At 48.0% G+C, this 16548-nt stretch overlaps 1 protein-coding gene across 3 annotated transcripts in view; it reads left to right on the top strand.

Annotated features, from left to right (window-relative positions):
* The window catches only part of FYN (FYN proto-oncogene, Src family tyrosine kinase), a 222732-nt gene that overhangs the window by 94281 nt on the left and 111903 nt on the right, over positions 1–16548 (top strand). For all 3 annotated transcript variants that reach the window (XM_008263382.4, XM_002714927.5, XM_002714925.5), the window contains one exon: positions 2857–2926. The gene's annotated coding sequence lies outside the window, so the exon portion shown is untranslated. The remainder of the gene's footprint in view (positions 1–2856; positions 2927–16548) is intronic.

Genomic DNA, 16548 nt, shown 5'->3' on the forward strand with positions numbered 1-16548 from the left:
GTGCCCCACGGGCCAACAGAACAATTGAGTGGCAGAGCTGTTGCTGGGATGCCTGTCAGGCAGCAGCGTGGACCAGGCACTCACTCTCTAAAGAGAAGAAAAGGAAGACAACATTTTGCTGCCTAACTTCTGTCATTTATGATCTAAATATAGAAGGTGTCCCATATACATGGTTAGACCTCATAGACTGCCAAAGAGAGGAGATAGCATTAATGTTTGCTGAGCGCCTGTTGTTCACGGATTGACTCCTACAGTCCCGATGAACGCCTCCTCCCTGTGCCTGCTGGGGGCAAGGCGCTGTAGGCTGTGAGAGGAATGACAAGATGGGGGAACTAGGGCCTTCCTTTACAACGTTTTAAAGTAGGGTACAGTAAGTGCATTTATTTAAAGTATCAATATGAAATAAAATACAATTTTTAAATGAATGAAACAAAGAGGAAAAGAAAATGCCAAAATTGGAAAAAGCTGGCTCAAAAAGTTGGTGACAGCGGAGCTAGGCCTCAGAACCGGGCTCTGATCTGAGGCCCAGGGTGGAATTCAGGGGGTCTGTGAACTTGTGTGGGGGAAAAATTATATATATCATCATGCACAAACCCTGAACTGAAACCTAACATTTCCTTCTATTTGGAAACTGACCTGGGGCTGGTGCTACAGCACAGTGGGTCAGGCTACCACCTGTGGCACTGGCATCCCATATGGGCACCACTTCGTGTCCCGGCTGCTCCTCTTCCGATCCACCTCTCTCTGCTAGTGGTCTGGGAAGGCAGCAGAGGATGGCCAGAGTACTTGGGACCTTATACCCACACGGGGGACCCGGAGGAGGCTCCAGGCTCCTGGCTTCGGGTTGGCCCAGCTCCAGCTGTTGAGGCCATTTGGGGAGTGAACCAGTGGATGTAGGACCTCTCTCTCTGTCTTTCCCTCTCTCTGTTTGTAACTCTGCCTCTCAAATAAATAAATAAAATCTTAAAAAAAAAAAAAAAAAGAAATACTGACCTGAGCTACTTGTCTTCAATAGAAATTATAAAATTTTTATATTTATGTTATGGTTACAAATATGCTAAAATATGTATGCTTAACAATACATCAAAATTGCAATAGTTATTAGACTTTTGCTGGAAATTCTTTGAATTTTGAAAGAAGCCCATCCCATTTTTCTTAAATATTTTGATAAATTACGTATCAATAGAGCACTTCTTTTGAATCCTGTGCAACTCAAGTATTTATTTATTAAAGAATTATTTATTTTATTTGAAAGTCAGAGTTACATAGAGAGAGACGGAGAGTCAGAGAGAGAGTGAGTCTTCCATCCGATGGTTCACTCCGCAGTAGGCTGCAACGGTCAGAGCTGCACTGATCCGAAGCCAGGAGCCAGGAGCTTCTTCTAGGAGCCCAGGGAGTTGGGCCATCTTCTACTGCTTTCCCATGCCACAGCAGAGAGCTGGATCAGAAGTGGGGCAGCTGGGACTCGAACCGGCGCCCACATGGGATACAGGCACTGTGGGTAGCGGCTTTACCCACTACACCACAGCGCCAGTCCCTCACATATTTATAAATCTTGTTCTGGAACAGGCAATTAGCTTGCCAGTTAAGGTGCCCGCAACCCATTTAGCCTGGGTTTGACTCCCAGCTCCACCTCCTGACTCCAGCCTCCTGCTAATGCCCATCCTGGGAGGCAGTGCTGATGACTCAAGTGATTGGGTTCCTGCCACCCATGTAGGAGACTTGGATTGCATACCCAGTTTTTTACTTCAGCCAGCTCTGACTCTTGCAGGCATTTGGGGAACAAGCCAATGGGCATTATTTCTTTCTCTCTCTCTCACTCTCTCTCTGCCTCTCAAAAAAGTTGTTTCAATTGAAAACCTTATTCTGAGACACTTGTCTCTAGGCAGTTTTTGTACAAAAAAAGTAAAGAGCCCTGCCTCCTACCCACAGTTGCGGGGCAGGGGCTGGCGTGCCTGGAGGCTGAGTTCCAGGCTCAGGTGAGCTGCCAGGTAAATTCCCAGGTACCAGGAAGTGATGGAAGGCATGTCCACTGAGGAGGGACGGGCTGTGTGTTGCGTTTGGGAAAGAGGCCATGCAGAGCTGGGAAGGTGGGATGGGAACAGGAGAACCTGGGGACCAGGACCGAGGTTTCTGCAAGGTGCGTTGCATACCAGATGGTGAGTGAGGGCGAGAATGGAGAGAGGTGGGGAGGCCCAGCCTGGCTGTGTTGGGCCATGGTTTGCATCAGAGACTGGAGAGCCATGGTGGTAGGCTTCGAGCAAGGGAGACTAGGAGAGTGGTGACACTGGCTTCTGGTCGCTGGGTGCTTACTGTATGCCAGCTGCTGTGTTAAGCTTTTCTGTATCATTCATGTCTCACTAAATTGATACCATGTAATCCTCATGGCAGCCCTATGAGGCTAGTATGATAATCCCTGTTTTACACATAGTAAAATCAAGTCTAGGGAAGAAAGGGTGGGAAAATTTATGGCCCAGGGTCACACAGCGAGATGTGGGGGTGGTTATTGAGAGAAAATGAAAGAGGAACATGATTTTGGTGGTGGGGGTATTTTAAGTGAAATTTTAGATATTTTTCCATTGTTCTTTTGTCTAATTATTTTGAAGGGCTATAAAAACTCAAATATCTATAAGCACATTTTCTGAGTTGTTCCATTGTCAAGTTTTATTTTGTTTTGGTTTTGAAATTAGTGCTGAAGTTTCATCTTCCTGTGAAAAGCAAAGAGGAAGCCAGGAGGTGGAGTCTGGTGACCCTGATGGTGCCCAGAACAGAGTTCAGAGGTTGCTCCTGCCAGAGAAGAAGCACACGTGTACTAAATTAGGAACGTGTAACAGTGTGCTGTTCTTTTGTTTCCAGGCCCAGTCCTGCCGCTGTTGTAGAAGACATGTGGTGTATATAAAGTTTGTGATAGTTGGCGGAAATTTTGGTAAGTGTTGCTCCATTTCTTTCTTCCTTTTTGAACTTTATTTATTTGAGAGACAGATACAGAGAGAAATCCCCCATCTATTTGTTCACTCTCCCAGATGCCCACAATAGCCAGGGCTGGGCCAGGCCAATGCCAGGAGCCAGGAACTCAATCCAGGTCTCCCATGTAGGTGGCAGAAATCCAATTATCTGAGCCACCACTGCTGCCTCCCAGGGTCTACATTAACAGCAAGCTGGAGTCAGGAGCCAGAACAGGGGCTCACACCCTGGTGTTCTGATGTGGTTTAACCACTGTGCTAAACACCCATCCCTGCATCTATAATGTTTTTGTTGTAAAGTGGTGCTCCTAAAGGGAAGCAGTGGCCTTCCCACCTTTTAAATCTGCACTAAACTGAGAAGAACAGTATCCTATAATTAAACGTGTCATTGAACTGATGTTTTCCGGTAGTATATTATTGCTTGTTATTGTTCATATTATTAAGCGATATGACATATTCTAAACTCTAATAAGTCTAGATCCGGGAAAGCTTCTGGATGTAGAATACCCTCTACAGCTTAGTTCTAAGCCAGCCATGTAACAGAAGAGTAATAAACTTGCAGACCAAAGAATAAAAGAAAATCTTCAAAGCAGGGAGATCCTTATAACCTGTGTGTGTTGAAATGAGAGAGAAGCCGGCAGTTAGCTGCTTTGGGAATGGAGAATTTAAGGCCATTCAGAATCCAGCATGCCTGGGAGCCAGCCCACAGACCAGCATAATGATGGCCTGAGACCCAGAGTATTCAATTTAGCAACCACCTAGGCTTTGCCAGCCATAGTAAAGAGGATAGACCTTGGGGTCAGGAGTTCAAACTCAAGATCTGCACCTGCTGGTTGTTAGGTAACCACTCTGAGCCTCAGTTTCCCCTTCTTTAAAAAAGAGTCCTGTAATGTTCCGTTCCTATGGTGTTGTGAGACTGAAATGAGCCCGGCAGTGCTGGGGCCCAGCTCAGCAGATGGTCAGGAAAGCAGTGATCCTTGGTAGCAGGGCAGCCTTGTTTGGAGACCAGACATTTGGCATTGAAATCAAACTGCCAAATGGTGTGTGTGTCTTCCAGCAGGGGGCTGCTGGGGATGTTGGCCATGTCCATCCGGTGTCTCTGGTGTCCCCCACCCTCCTCCAGGATGCACCCCGTGACGAGCCATGGGAACCCCTGTGACATTTGCCTCCTCCTCCTCCCCTGTTGACCCATTCTTAGACAAGCTCAGCTCATTTCACTTCCTTCTTGCAACCAAGTGAGGTCACGTTGTTTGGTTTTGGAGTCCATTAAGGAGAAGTGGGGGGTTGGAGTACGTGATAGCCTGGCCATGTTTAGGCTTTCGCTTTCAAACATTGCTTTCTTTATTTTCTGGGTCTATGCTTATTTTGTAGCCTTCACAGGGTTCCAATTATTGGCCTGAAAGGTTTGAGCTTTTATGAAAAGAATTTGGTGCTTGGGTGGGACCTTTACTTAGAGTTAGGGGAGTCAGCCCTGTCACTGCAAATGGGCGGATGTTTAAGGACGGGGCAGGGGAGTGCAGTCTGTGCGTGACTCTGCTCCAATTTCGAGGAGTTAAAGAGATGGACATGGCCTCAGGGCTTGTCTGACCCAATCTCGTGCTAGCCAAAAAAAGTCTCTCTTACAGAATCCCCATCAGGGAAATTCAAATGCTTTCAGAGAGGAGGACCTTGCTCTTGCACAAGGCGAGCTTGCTCCAATTGAGAAAGCAACCTCAGTGTACAGCGAATTGTTGAAGGGGGATAACAGAGTGGCTCCCCATCTGAACCGTGGCAGGACTTATGGGACTGCTTGCCTTCCCAGAAGTTCCCAGAACTGTGCACTTTAGAAAGGATGGATTTTGCTGTGTATTAATTAAACCTTGATTTTTAAAATGGAAAAAAAAAAAACCCAGTGAGCAGTTAGACAAACAACTGGACAATTAGCTTGTTGAACGAGAGGGAGAGAATGGAGAGCAGAGGGGAAAGGGAGAGGACTCTAGTCCTTCCACCGAGTTGCAGCATGCGTCCCGGGGCACAGGCCGGCGGCCTGGCTCCTTCCTGTAGTCCCTGTACCAGTGACACATGAGGCCCGGGATGACCATGTTCTCAGTCGCCTGCTGCTCCTGGTCATATCCTGAGTGGGCCCACTCACTTCCCATGCCCCAGCCCACGAAACTCCTCCTCCTCTTCTTCTTCCTCTTCTTCCTCCTCCGTCTTCTCCCCCGGGGATGAACTTAACCATCTCCCATGCTTAGACTTTCTGCCCTCCCGTGTTGCTTCTGTGGCCCTGCCCAGTCAGCCAAGCTCCTGGGGGGGGCCTCTACTGTCCCAGGCCTTCCCATGCACGTGGTTGCCCGGAAGTGGCCCGGCCCTGGCGTGCAGAGGGCAGTTTGCTTCTGTCACCTTATTGGTAGACTTGCAGCCCTGTCCCCTGCCTTCGCGCCCAGTGCTGAGGGCCTCACAGTCGAGCAGGAAGGGGTTCTTTGGAGCAGTCTCCTTGGTAAAAAGCTCCTAAAAGCAGGGAGGGCAGCAGTCTGAGGCAGAGCCGGGGTGGCAGCGAATCCCTCTCCTTAGATGTCTTAACTGACCTAAGGCCGGGTCCCAGCTCCCATAGTCAGGGAGGGCGGTGCTGTTCAGAAATCCTCTGCGGGCTCAAGGTCTCCTCATGGAGACTCACAGGAGTTTGAAATTCTTGAAACTAAAACCTGTGGCTGCCTTGAAAAACCAACAGTTTTGTTTTTCTAGCCACTCAAGGAGAAGAAAGAGAAATACATTAGAATAGCAAGAAAGTGGTGGACCTCAGCTGAGGTCAGGTGGGCCCTCCTAAAAGACGTATGGTGACACCCAAAGCTGTTCTGGGGTTTTACACTGAGCGCGTATGAGGCAGGAATGCGCCAGTGGCACCCAGTGTGGGGAGGCCAGGGATGCGGCCAGGTGCCTTGCCGTGCTCAGAAGGGCAGCACACACACAGACACGCTGAATGGCGGCCCAAACCTTAGTGATGCCAAGGCTGAGGCCTCTGACGTTAGAATAAAAATGCAAGTGTCTCAGGTGCTCAGATTTTGAAGGCTTAAGCTGTTAAATATTTTGACATCTAATCACATGTAAAAATACCACTGGAAAACATAAATGAGAACCATGGGGCAGAGGCTCCTGAGACGGAAGGGGCTCCTCAGAAGTTCTCTCTTCCTCACCCCTGACTCCACGCAAGCCCATCCCAACTGAACACAGACCGAGAGGCCTCTGGCAGCTCATACTGAGTGATGATCAGCTAAAGATAGAAGCAAGGCTGGCGCAACACAGTCCCCGCATTCACACACAAAGAGAGTGTCTCGTATTTTACGTTCCAGCCCCAGCATCTTGGGACATGTCCGCCTTTAGCTGACCTCTGAGATGGAATGGTCCTCCCATCCAGACTCACCCTTGCAAGGGTGGCCTTCTTGGCCTGATGGGGTGTGCTCAGGGAGGAGGGAGAGGTCATTACGAATGAGGGAGCCTGAGTGTTTGGGTACACAGAACTGTTTATGTACATCCGTTTGCTAGTGACACCACAGTCTAGCTTACGCGTGAGTCGTCAGGAGCTTTTGTGGCCCGATACGGCCACATTGGCTGAAGCAGGGAGATTAAAGCAACATATGTCAAGTTGTGATCGGAAACAATCCACTTGAAAGGGCTACTTAATTACAGGGCCTATTTTGGGAGGGTAACTGTGCCTTTTTGTGAGGTATATTTTGGGATACACTAACCCAGCTTCTAAACCAATAATATCTCCCCTGAACGGGTGTGGTACATGCCTGTGGACGTAAATACTGCCTTACCAGAAAGCTCTGGTATAATATTCTTCCGACTGTGCTACCCTCCATTTTTCTGATAGTCTTTCTTCTTGCAAGAATGCTATGGAGATGTGTTCTGGATACCGAAGAAGAAAAGGGGTCAGATACCTCATTTGAGATGACGGGGCCCAGAAATTAGGGACCTGGTGTTATTCAGCTGCTTCCAAGACGAGTGGGATTTGGAGGGATGCACCGAAACAGCAGTAAGCAGGGTTGAGTGAGGTCGTGGCAAACACCATGTTAGCACTACAGAGTTTTATGTGCACATCCGTGGAAAACTGTCCGTGCATAACCACGTGTGTCCCAGCAGCCCCCAGCCCACACCCCGCAAGTCATTGTGACGGCGACATCCGTCTTCTGAAGAGCATCTGGAGTGGGTGTCTGCGTTCACTTCCGATCTCCAGGGCCTGTGCCTGGTACCTGCTCTCCCTCCCAGCCCCAGCCTCTTGTAGCCTGCCTCGCGCCTCTGTTGATTCCTGAGACTTGGGGCTGCAAAGGAGAGGTCAGAACTTTCTGTCCAGTCAGCATTCCCTAGACCCATTTAAAAGGGAGGGACAGAGGAGAAATTAGATCAGCCACACAAAATTAGCTCCCTGTTTTCCACAGTGTGTTGAGGGCAGGGCGGGGAGAGAACTGAGATAAAGGAAAGGACAGACAGCCCAGAAAGCAACCAGACCAAGGACCAAGGGCAGGCGATGCACTCTTACCTAAACTCCTCGAGGAGTGTGGCAGGCAGCCTCCTGCCCGAGAAGGCTCTGCAGGCCTCCCTGACCATCTCCTTAAGACCATCTGTGGCCCCTGGGTCAGGCCCAGCCTAACACAGATCCCTCGGCTCACCCTGTACTCAGCTGTCACTCAGAGCATCCCATTCCATGTGGAGCCATTTGCAGCAGCCTGAGCCAGCCTTGCCCTTCCAGAAGCATTGTTCCAAAATGCAAATAGGCCTCTCAAGTCTGTCCTTTTAAAAGTCAGCCCTGTGCCCAGAAAGGGTAGGGCATTCTCTTCTGGGTTACTTTATTTATTTATTTATTTTAAGATTTATATTATTGGGCCGGTGCTGTGACTCACTTGGTTAATCCTCTGCCTGCGGCGCCGGCATCCCATATGGGCACCAGGTTCTAGTCCCGGTTGCTCCTCTTCCAGTCCAGCTCTCTGCTGTGGCCTGGGAGGGCAGTAGAGAATGGCCCAGGTGCTTGGGCCCCTGCACCCGCATGGGAGACCAGGAAGAAGCATCTGGCTCCTGGCTTCAGATCGGCGTAGCTCTGGCCATGGTGGCCATTTTGGGGATGAACCAATGGAAGGAAGACCTTTCTCTCTGTCTCTCTCTCTCTCTCTCTCTCTCACTGTCTAACTCTGTCAAATAAATTAAAAAAAAAAAAAGATTGATGTTATTTATTTGAAAGGCCAGGGCTGGGCCAGACCGAAGCCAGGAACCCAGAGCTTCTTCTGGGTCTCCCACATGGGTGCAGGGGCCCAACTTCTGCTCCTTTCCAGGCACATTAGCAGGGAGTGGGATCAGAAGTGGGGCAGCTGGGACTTGAACTGGCACTCATATGGGATGCTGGCATTACAGGTGGTGGCTTTACCCACTGCGCAACAGCGCTGACCCCAATTATTTTGTAATCTTGGTCCCTGAAGTGGCTCCTGCCATCATTTTATCACTTGCTCACTATAAGAAGTGTCGTTTTCATTCCAGGTTAGCTTGAGTGGACTCCTAAACCAGATTCTTTGAAATCTGCACTGCTCATCTACCTCAATAGCCCATCTCTTTGCCATGTGCCTTGTCCCTGAAATCCACACCAAGCTGTGGGTTTTGTCTGTAGCAGTATTCATATGCCGACATTTTCCACTTTCGAGTTGGCATCCTTGAAGCACTGTCGTGTGTTCTCCTGATTAGCTGGAGAGACAAAACTGTGATGGGTCTCACCTGGGGATCAGGTGGTTGGCCCCACCCCACACCCCTGGTCCCTACCTTGCAGGCTGTCTGCTCACATGCATATTAGGGTATCTTTTGCATAGTTAATTTATAAAGGGCTACTTCTTAGGTGGTTAAGCCGATATTATCAGCAAGTAAAATGAGGCCCAGAGAACTTAGCCCATGTCTAGGCAGAGGGCGCCTTGGCGAGCGTGGCTGTTTGCCCTGTCTTCCTCCCATAGACTGACAGGCATCACTGGTGTGTGGAGCAACAGGGGGTGGGGGTGGGGCTGCTCAGCGTCCTGTGAGGCCTGGCCCCATCCCGGACACACAGTGAAGAGAGCTGTCTCCACACAGCATCCCTAGCACCTGCACGGAGAATGCTGCCCCGAGGTTGCACAGCTAGCATGCAGCAGAGCCAGACACCCACTTCCACTCTCTAAATCCAGATCTCTGGAGCACTCTCCTGTGTTAAAAGCATCACAGATTGGATTCAGCGGGAGCTCTCCCAGCCGCAAGAATGAACCCGGAGTGACTGCTCTGCGCCTCGGAACTCGGGCACAGCATGCTTTTAGTGTTAAGCCTCAGCAGCCTGGGTGACTGGCACCTGAGACCTGTCCTTCCTCCACCTGTGCTGGTGAGAGAGCGCCCACGGGCTGTCCCACCCCCACCACCTTGGATCCAGTCTTACTGGCTTAAAAACTGTCCTCATAAAGAATTAGCTGTCAGTTCCAGGAGGTTGGGGATTGCTATGTTAGGCTTCCTAGCCACCTGGTGGACTCTTAAAACCTGCTGTTGGAGCTGTTTCAGGCTTGGTTTTGATGTCAGCCAGCAAAGAAGCTGAGACAGGTGGCTCTGTTGGTTGAACAAGCACAGATCACACATGAAATTTGTTGAAGTAATAAAAAAAAATCTGTATCAAATGAAAGGGCACACAACAAAGCTGACCTGAATATAGATGTTGAGGGGATTCTAAAGGAAGTATGATGTAATTGGACCTTTTGTTTGGTGAATCTTCCCTCACTTTGTCTCTCGCCCGCCCCCATTTTAGTTGGATGCCTGGGAGAATCATGAAACAAATACTTGTATGTCCTCTATGTAAATTCACCCTTTGTTCTACATTTTCCATATCTGCTTTAATCCCTTCTTCCAGTCCTATATATGGATTATTATATGATATAAATTTTTGCTGAACCATTTGAAAGTAGCAAACACCTGGACACTTCACCTCCAATATGTTACCGTGTATCCCCTGAGAACAAGAACATTCTCATTCTTCCGCATAACCACCATACCATCACTACATCCAAGAAACTTAACAGTAACTCCATAATATCACAGAATAGCCGGTCCACAGTCCTGTGTCCCCACCTGTCCCAAACTGTCTTTGGTAACCACTTTCCTACCTGCAGATCCTGTATCTGGTCATTTCCACTTGCTGCATCTGGTCAATAACTTTTCTTTAAAATAGAACATTTTGCGGCTCTTTGTAAGTGACTTTTGGAAGAGTCCAGGCCTGTTTATGGTTCCCACACATTACACAGGGTCCTACATAGTGTTGTTGAACTTGCTCTTCTCTTCCTAAAAGTCCTTCGCTCTAGAGAGAGGCCTATTATCAGATGGAAACTAAATATCTTTTGGCAAGAACACTTCCTAAGTAAAGTCCTGTGCATTATTTTGCATCACATCGGTGTGCAAATGATGTCAGCTTGTTCCAGTGTCCCCAACGTCAGTTTGATCTTTTGGGTAAGGTGGTGGTGGCCAGACTCAACCAAATGCCAAAGCAGACGTTGAGTTAGTAAGTCCTCGGGCCCTCGTGAGCACCCCATTCCAAGGTCTCTTTCTTCCAGTGGTTCGAATATCCTTCAATAATCCCTTCCTGGGTCTGTCATTACTTAAGGATATTATGATTTTTTTTTTAACTCTTTGGTGTCTCTCCCTGACTTCTTTGTATTGTATGATTCGGGCCTTTATAAGTTTGCAGTGGTAGTTTTTTTAGTCACTTCCTTGGTGGTCAGTTGGATTGTGCTACCATCAAATAGATAGCACTGAACATTTTTCTTGCTCACCTTTGGGCTAAGCAGGAATAGCTTCATGGCCTCCTTATGCTAGAACTTTCCTTTCCTTCCCCCAGACAGCCCAGGAGAAGGAAATGACTTGCCCAAGGCCAGCCAGCCCCTGTGCTGGAGCTGAGATCCAGCCAGATCTGTCGGGCAGACAGCCAGGGATTTTTAGCTCTTCCTATTCCCACAGCTTCCCCGCTGGCCCAGCCTACCTTCCTATCTAGCCTCAGGCCATGAATGCCTGCCTGGGTGTGGAGATCCCTAAGAAGGAAAGGTTTAGAGAAGCACAGCCCCACTCCCCACCCCATCTACTCGAGGCAGGTGCCCCTGGGCCTGGAGCAAGGGGTCTGGCCCTGCCAGATGCCTCCACTGGCACATTAACTGTGCTGACTTACCCCTACACCCTGAAACTCACCAGCTGAGGCCGGTGTCCAACACCAGTCCTGCTGCCGGCAGTAGCAGCCTTGAGCCCGGAATTTGTTTAGAAGTAGAATTCTCTCTTGTTTGTGTGTTTGGTTTTAACATCTTCTTTTAAATTTAAGAAATTAATATGCTTGAGAAGTGATACTATTTTGACTTGGCAAGTGTTTGATATTTTTTTTAAACTTTTATTTAATGCATATAAATTTCCAAAGTACGACTTATGGATTACAATGGCTTCCCCCCCATACCGTCCCTCCCACCCACAACCCTCCCCTTTCCCACTCCCTCTCCCCTTCCATTCACATCAAGATTCATTTTAGATTATCTTAATATACAGAAGATCAGCTTAGTATACATTAAGTATGGATTTCAACAGTTTGCTCCCACACAGAAACATAAAGTGAAAAATAATAGATGATTTTTTTAAATGATGATGAAATCAGATCAGACCTATTGTCATGTTTAATCCCAGTGAGAGTCAAGTTGGGAATTGATAATTTCTTTCTTTCTTTCTTTTTTTTTTTTTTTTTTTTTTTACAGAGGATCAGTTTAGTATGCATTAAGTAAGGATTTCAACAGTTTGCACCCCCATAGAAACACAAAGTGAAATATATTGTTTGAGTACTCGTTATAGCATTAAATCTCAATGTACAGCACATTAAGGATAGAGATCCTACATGAGGAGTAAGTGCACAGTGACTCCTGTTGTTGACTTTACCAATTGACACTCCTGTCTATGGCATCAGTAATCTCCCTATGCTCCAGTCATGAGTTTCCAAGGCTATGGAAGCCCTCTGAGTTCTCCGACTCTTATCTTGTTTAGACAAGGTCATAGTCAAAGTGGAGGTTCTCTCCTCCCTTCAGAGAAAGGTACCTCCTTCTTTGATGACCTGTTCTTTCCACTGGGATCTCACTCACAGAGATCTTTTGCCAGAGTGTCTTGGCTTTCCATGCCTGAAATACTCTCATGAGCTTTTCAGCCAGCTCCGAATGCCTTTAGGGCTGATTCTGAGGCCAGAGTGCTATTTAGGACATCTGCCATTCTATGAGTCTGCTGAGTATCTCACTTCCCATGTTGGATCACTCTCCCCTTTATTTACTCCATCAGTTAGCGTTAGCAGGTACTAGACTTGTCTATGTGCTCCCTTTGACTCCCAGTCCCTTCACCATGACCAACTGTGAACTGAAACTGATCACCTGGAACAGTGAGATGGCATTGGTACATGCCACCTCGATGGGATTGAATTGGAATCCCCTGGTATGCTTCCAACTCCACCACTTGGGGCAAGTCAGCCTGAGCATGTCCCAAATTATTATCTGCTTAATATGACTGGTTTAGATCTGTAATTGATGCACAGTTATTCTTAAGTGTTGAAAATTAAGTGTTTGATATTTTAAGGGGGAATGTTGGGTTTCATGAAAGTGTTATTTAACTGGATTATGTAATATAATCATTTTATACCTGTTTGCATGTACATATATGTAACCTGTAACCTTGATTTTTTTTTTTTCATTTTATTTAAAAGGCAGACAAAGACAGATAGAATCTCCCATCTTACTCCTCAAATGCCCAAAATGGCCGGGACTGGTACAAGTCAAAGCCAGGAGCCCAGAACTCCATCCAGATCTCCCACATGGGTGGCAGGTACCCAAGTACTTGAAACATCATCTGCTGCCTCCCCTTTGTGCATTAACAGGAAGCTAGGGTCCGAAGTGGGGGACAGATGCTATGGCACAGCAGGTCAAGCCGCCACTTGGGATGCCTGAATCCCATATTGAAGTGGCAGTTCAAATCCTGGCTACGCTGCTTCCTATCTAGCTTCCTGCTAATGCACCTGGGAAGTTGCAGTCCAAGCACTGGGATTCTTGCCACTCCCATGGGACATCCAGATGTAATTCCTGACTCCTGGCTTCAGCGTGGTTTAGCCCCAGCTGTTGGGGAATGAACCAGCAAATGGAAAAATCTCTCCCTCTGCCTCTCCTCCATCCCTACCCCTCCCTCTACCCCTCTCTCTCTTTCTCTTCTGCTTCCTCTATTACTTTGCTTTTCAAATAAATGAACCTTAAAAAAGAAGTGGAAGTAGGCTTGAACCCAGGCACTAGGATGTGAGATGTGGACACAAGCAGGGTTACAACTGCTGTGCCAAGTTCCCAGCTCTTTGGATTTCTTAATTGATAGATTAATAGCACAGTAGTAGACATTTCATGTGTAGATTTGAAAGAAAGCAAAAACACTTCCATCTGAATATCATCTGTAGGAGTTTTCTTTTTTTAACTTTTTACTTCAGAGTAGTTTTAAATCTACAAAACAAAAACCATAAAGTAGTACAGAGTTCTCTTATAGCCCACACCTAACATCCCCTATTACTAATATCTTAGCATGATACATTTGTCACAATCCATAAAACACACCCAGCTTCCCCTATTGTTAACATCTCATATTAGTGTGATACATTTGTCATAGTTAGTGAGCCACACCCAGCTTCCCCTATTTTTTAAATCCAAACTCCCTCTATCCCTCCCACTCTTCCCAGCCTCTTGTAATCAACACTCTGGCAGTCAAAGACAAGAAACATGGATAGCCTAAGGCTTTCTAAAAACTATGTTCAAAGGAGACAGATGATATCAATTTTTTTTTTTTTTTTTTTTGGACAGGCAGAGTGGACAGTGAGAGAGAGAGACAGAGAGAAAGGTCTTCCTTTGCCGTTGGTTCACCCTCCAATGGCCGCCGCGGCCGGCGCGCTGCGGCCGGCGCACCGCGCTGATCCAATGGCAGGAGCCAGGAGCCAGGTGCTTTTCCTGGTCTCCCATGGGGTGCAGGGCCCAAGCACCTGGGCCATCCTCCACTGCACTCCCTGGCCACAGCAGAGAGCTGGCCTGGAAGAGGGGCAACCGGGACAGAATCCGGCGCCCCAACCGGGACTAGAACCCGGTGTGCCGGCGCTGCTAGGCGGAGGATTAGCCTAGTGAGCCTCGGTGCCAGCCGATATCAATTTTTATAACGTATCTCATTTAACCCAAAGTCTATACGAAAGGTTAGATAACCATGCAGTCAACGTGCAGAACCATCAAGGCAGGCCTGTGCTAAGACTTTGGAGTCCAGCAGGTGTTTCGTACTTGCGGTGTATCTCGGATCACACAAGCTGCATTCTGATTGCCCAGTGTGGCTACCGCTGCTTTATTGGGCAGCACAGCAATCTGGAGGACAACATCCAAGGCACACGCGGCTGTGGTCTTGAGAAAAAGCAGCTTCTTGCCTGGCCTGCAGTCGGAAGCCACACGCTTCCTCTTTGTGCCGTTTTCCCCCAGCTAACCCTCATTACCAGGAAAGGCCTGCTCAGGCCGGAGCTGCTGGCTCGGCAGTTCTCTACCAGTCCTGGCAGCCGGGGAGCCCCACGCAGACCACTTGTGGCTGAAATGACAGCGCAAAACACCCTCGCCACGCTGTCCCCAGCAGTTTCCGTGATTTTCTTGCCTATCAGACTTATTCAGTGGCCTTTTTCAAACCTAGGGTCATTTTTTAGACTCATTCTTTCTTAATGAACCATTCCAATCAGTGGATTCTTAAAATAGTCACTAACCAGACGCCTCCTCAGGACGTCAGCAGAACATGTAGGCATTATACATTTTGTACCTGTTTGTATGCCAAATATGTCTACCTGTGTTTTGATTAATGATGGTTCTGTCTCACTTTTTTTTTTTTTTTTTTTTTTTTTTTTTTTTTTTTTGTGACTGGTCGCATACTCCCCCAGTGCATTATTCACAGTGAAACCTCAGTGAAGGTCAGGCTCCTTCTCCACTAAATGTCAGGTCTGTGGCTGTCGATCCCAGTACCCGACTTCCGAGACTGCAGACCCATCCCAGCGGGGGCAGTGGCTGAAGACTGTTGACAGGCTCCTTGGGTTTGTTGTGGCGGGCCACACCCAGATACAGACCCCGATGTGCAGGACTTGGGATCTGAATAGGGAGCAGACAATCCCACCACACTCTTGTTAGAGGACAGACTCTCCCGCCTGCCAGCCCTCCCCAATCAGATCAGAGAAGGACAGAGAAGGGGACACTCTGTCTTCCAGTTCTCCCCTGGAAAAGATGCCAGTTTTCCCCAACTCCCTTCAGTGCTGTATTTACGTTCTTGACTTGATACTGACCTTGCTGTTCACGGCTGCCCTGAAATCTGCCGCTGAGAAGGCTGGCGGTGCCAGGTCAGGCTTGGAGAGAGGCCAGCTTGTCGTGAGGGCTAATTTTCTCTCCCCACCACCTCCCTGTAGTGATGCTCACCTAGACCTCCCAAATCACCATCCTTCGATTTGTTCTGATGCACACCCACTTCTGTTGCGTTTGAATGACTAGTGCATGTGTATTTCCAAGTGTCATCTAGCGGCTGTATTTCTGCTTAATTATCAGAAATTAACATTGACTCTAGCCAGATAGTGAAGGCACTGAGTAGAACTATTTTGATTTCATCTTCAGTATTAATGGTTGGCTGACAGGGATGGCTCGGCCTGGAGGTGAAGAGGGGAAAGGAAATATAAACTACAGTGACACAACATTATCTACTCCAGGGATTCGTGACCTGAGGTTTATATCAGAATCACTGGAGATGTAAAAAATCCTGCTCTCCAGACCCCACGCACCTGCACTCTGTCCCTGGGAACCAGGGCCCAGCAAGTGTGTAGGAACCACCAACTCTTACTCAGTTGTACCCCTTTACAAGAACCTGGGGAGAAGTCGCCTGTACACCTCAATCATCTTATCCAGAAATCTGTTTATGTGCAGGTACACACCACCAGGCAGATCGTTTGAGTGTCATGCTATCTGGGGTCAGAAAGATACAGCTCCCTGTTGAAATAGTCACTCAGTGACTCAATAAACATGTCAGCAATAACACTAGGCCTTGTTCCTGCCCTGAAAATAGAGGCGTGCTGAGGTACGGCAGAGGCCCTGCGGGGGGCTGTGTAAGGAATAGAGCAATATCCAGTAGTTACCGTGCAGTGTGAGAAGTGTGAAGTGGCTCTGTGATCAGGGTAAAGTGGGAAAACGTGACCCATGCACCAACAAACCCATGCACATACACATCTCAGCCTCACTGCCTTCCTGAAGTGGGGAGGAGGTTGGTATTGTTGGGAAGACTTCACAGGGAAGTCGGAGAGAGTGGGTCCTGGGCAGGAGTCAGCAAGGCAATAAAAAAAATGTGCTGTCTGTTTTTGGGAGGCATAGCTCTCAGGATTTGTTCCTAAAGTAAATATGTAGCAAAGATGTCAACAACACTGACGTGACTCCATTTGTTTATCCTGAACTATCTAGTCCCAATACAAGTCCTGGGGCCAGTGCACAGTAGGTGTACAGCACATGGTGAGTGTACTGGATTGAGC

This window comes from Oryctolagus cuniculus, chromosome 5 (genome assembly GCF_964237555.1).
Source record: "Oryctolagus cuniculus chromosome 5, mOryCun1.1, whole genome shotgun sequence".
NCBI lineage: Eukaryota > Metazoa > Chordata > Mammalia > Lagomorpha > Leporidae > Oryctolagus > Oryctolagus cuniculus.